At 36.8% G+C, this 4,186-nt stretch overlaps 1 non-coding gene across 1 annotated transcript; it reads left to right on the forward strand.

The window, feature by feature from the left end:
* Window positions 1-3,190: 3,190 nt before the first annotated feature.
* Window positions 3,191-3,372, forward strand: LOC132236393 (U2 spliceosomal RNA). The gene has a single exon (XR_009453303.1). It is a non-coding gene; the product is annotated as a U2 spliceosomal RNA (small nuclear RNA).
* The last annotated feature ends 814 nt before the right edge of the window (window positions 3,373-4,186 follow it).

Consider the following 4,186-nt stretch of genomic DNA (forward strand, 5'->3'; position numbering starts at 1 on the left):
TCAGCACTGAGATTCAGAGTTCATGGATAGCTCTCTGAACCTCTGTTCCAGGTGGTTCCATCCTCTACATCCCAAGGAGGTCACAGAGGCTTCTGAATGGTTTAATAATTTCATAGTATTAGACTCATCTGCAGTTGAATCATATGCCAACCTAAGTGTGAATAAAGGAAAGAGAATGAAATACTGGGAAACTCCAATCTGAGCTGTAGACAACTCCGCTCAAAAGCTACCTGACTTGTGCTCAGAATCTTGGGCCCATCTTTAATTCATTTGCTCTTTCACTTGGTATTTGTAATCATGGATGTTTCATCACAGGATCTAAACTTGGTACTAAATAAAGAAAAAAAGTCCTCTGACAGCTGTGGAAGGAGCCTAATTAGGAGCCTCTTTAGTTTACTTTAAAATGCATAATTGATGGAGAAACATGTGAAGCAAATAGCACCCCCCTCAATATCCTCACGATATTTTCAAAGTTGCTGATTGTCACATTGGTTTCATATCATTTAGAAGATGTCGTTTTCTGGCTCCTTTTTATCTTAATCCAGGGCCATGTTTCAGTTTAATAATTCATTAGCAGCTCTTTGGAATTTACTGCCTGCTGAGTTTACTGAAGACTGATTAGCAATTTTATCATTTTTAAGTTTTCCGTATATATTTTCTTAAGTGTCATCTCCTGCTGATTCTAATACTTTCTTGCTTGAAATTATTTTTTCCCCATTTTTCTGCTTTGCCACTGTGAAACTGTCAATCATTTCTATCCCCCAGAATACGCATCACTGAAGTCTGAGATCCTGTTGGTCATTCCTAATCATATAGTACTTGTCTCAATGGCATATTCATATTTCAGCAAAGCCTCATTCTGTCTTTTGTCAATAATAATAAATCTAAATCAGGTGTGCATTCAGTTACATAAGGCATAATTGGGCAAACCGTGAGCATGGGAATAAGACCCACCTGGAATCTGAAGTTTGTCTCTATCATTTTTGACTGACTGTAAATTGTTGTGTTATGTTTTATTTTTTTTACCTAACTTGACTAAATTTCAATTTTTTCATGTGAAAACTTGTAATAGTAACTACTTCTTCGTGTTGCTGTGGGAAATAGATGATAACATATATAAAAATATGCAATATCATACCTGAAAGATAATAGATGTTTTGTTAAAATTTTATTTCACTTATTTTCTTCCTTTTTCTACTCATTCTATTTTAGTTTAAGTTAACATTAACAAACTATTGACTGGTTTCATTATAATAGGCAAGGCATTATCTGAGATACTGAAACAGTTCTTAAATCCTAGGGATTCACAATTTTGTTGTACCATGTCAATTTATGTTTCATTAACTTGAGATTTTTTTTAAAATTGTTGCATAAGAATGTTAAAAAAAATTGTTGCATAAGGCTAATTCTGATTGTTCCTTAAGCTCTCGCCAGCTTGCTTACTAGCCCACTAAGGTAAAAAAGGCAAAGAGAATGGGCAGAAATGACACATGTAAATCATAACTCCTTGCAAAGGCGCAGATGAATCATGTGTTTTAATTGGAAGATCATGAATAAAAACACTGTTCTGCAAACCCAGACTAACCCCACCACAATTCCACATTTGCATTTAAGTGCTCTAATCTGATGGGGTTTTGCACTATAGCTAGTCAGAAAACCGAGAATTTTGATCAGAAGATATCAATATTAGCTGTTTCTACACATCTCTGGTTGGTACAGTCCGCATAGCTCGGTTTTGTTCTAATACTGGTGTGCCAGGTTTAAATTTTGAAAATCATCCTCTATGAGTTTCTAATAAAAGCACTGTATGTTTGTTCATTTTTGAAAAGTTAGAAAATTCAGAGGAGAATAAAGCTAAATTGATTAATTAATTAATTGGTATTTTGATCTGTGTGGTGAATTTAGATATATTAGTGATCAGGGTGGGAGTGATAGCAATTTTCACATAATAGCCACACCTCCTCCAACTGTCAGCCATCCTCAAAGAGTACATTGCTCCTGAGGGAGAGTCCAGTGAGAGCAAAGCTAGGAGATCAATGGTTAGGAATAGTAAAGTGGGAGGATTGCAGAGCCCTACAGCCAATAAACTCATGACAAGACAGCCCAACTCAGGAGTGAGATGTCTGTCTCAGAGACACTTGTCAATATGTCTATTCGAATGGAAAAATTAAATCAGAATTTTTCTGACAGTTATTATATCTGATGTGGCAGATTTTTTTTGACAATGAAACAGCTTTAGAATATAGACTATACAGTAAATATTTTCTGTAAACAAAATGACCTAAATCTACAATTCCAATGATTTAAAAAAAAAAAATTAAAACACAATAAAGCATACGTATTTTGAATGAAATTTCTTTTGGCAAAATGCATTTAGAAAACAATTTTTGTCAGTCTCTTTTGGAGACATCAAGTTAAATCTTGTGTCTCTAAAAAAATTGAATAAAACCTATAATTTATACAATTATTTATTTCACTGCTTAGAATAAATCTGCCTTGCCTGGTCAGTGAAGCTCAGCGGTTGAGCATTGGCCTATGAACCAGGAGGTCACAGTTCAATAACAGGTCAAGGGCACATGCACAGGTTGCAGTTGTGGGCTCGTTCCCCAGTGCAGGGGCCTGCAGGAGGCAGCCAATCAATGATTCTCATCATTGATGTTTATCTATCTCCCTCTCCTTTCCTCCCTAAAATTAATAAAAATATATTTTTAAAAAATACTTTGCAAAATATTAAAATTATTATCACTTTAGACATGCAAATGAGTAAGTGTAAGTAGATGAGGCCACAACAGAGAGAAAACACAGCAATTTGTGCCACCTATTTCTAAATTTCTGAGGAAGGATCTCGACTGACCCTATAGAACTATAAGAGGAGTTGGTCAATAAGACAATTATGCAACCATAGACCAAAATCCAGCATAAGGATTGAGGTTTAAACAGTTCACTGTCCTAACCTTTTGCCACAAGACATAAATCCAAAATTTGTGTGATTTCACACACACACACAAGTATTTATTGCTGGGGTTCTCTTCCATCCAAAGACTCTAGGATTCGGGTTTCTTCCATCTTCAGCAATCACCATCTTAGCACAAGGCCTTCAGATCACCACCATCAGGGAAGGGGATTTAAAAAAAAGTAACATGAAGCTTTTAGGAAACAAGATTGAAAGTGTCTAAAATTACTTCAATCAGTCGTGTCTCTGCCTTTTGGCTATGATCATGTGTAATATCTGTTCTTATCAGTTTAAAATTTCCTCAATCAAAATATCAAGGCTAGAACCCAGCTACACAGCTTTAATCCCTTTGCAAGGAAGACTGAGAAAAGTGCTCTATGTCCTCAGAAACAGGAAAATAATTTTTTTATACATTTTTTTATTGATTTTTTACAGAGAGGAAGGGAGAGAGATAGAGAGTTAGAAACATCGATGAGAGAGAAACATCGATCAGCTGCCTCCTGCACATCCCCCACTGGGGATATGCCCGCAACCCAGGCACATGCCCCTGACCGGAATCGAACCCGGGACCCTTCTGTCCACAGGCCGACGCTCTATCCACTGAGCCAAACCGGTTTCGGCAGGAAAATAAATTTTGATTTGCCCATGAATGGGGCTCAGGGAGACCTGTCAGAGACCTTAATATGTGCTCCCTAGAGCTGAGGGAATGAATGAGACTGGAGTTTCCTCAGGCCAGGAAAGGATGAAAAGAGATGCAATTAAAGACCACTCTCCCCATGAAAGTGATGGAAAAAGAGAGGTCAACTCGGGGGCAACAATATTTCTTCCTAGCATGAAAAAATAATGCATGAGCTTCCTGTGGCAAAGACGTCATGGAAAATAAGCAAGTTGGAGAAATTTTGAAGGGAATCTTGATGGTGATTCTTGCCCATAAGAGGCTATTAAGTGTCCCAAGATGGCAAAAAGAGAAATATTACATATAGCAGATAACCTTCAAGTTATAGGTTTGAAAAGTCATGAGTAACCTTAAACATTATGTAAGGGAACAGGAAAAAAGTTGCCACACAGTATGGGTTTGAAGAAACTCTACAGAACATAGTTAAATTGCTTTCTCAGCACCCTGTTGATTTTTGTCCTTGAACATAAGCATTACATTGAGATCACCTATTGTTTTGTTCTCCCTCTTTTGGTGGTTTAAGCAAAACTGAGACAAAAAGAGACTGTAACAGTGTT

This window comes from Myotis daubentonii, chromosome 5 (genome assembly GCF_963259705.1).
Source record: "Myotis daubentonii chromosome 5, mMyoDau2.1, whole genome shotgun sequence".
Classification (NCBI taxonomy): domain Eukaryota; kingdom Metazoa; phylum Chordata; class Mammalia; order Chiroptera; family Vespertilionidae; genus Myotis; species Myotis daubentonii.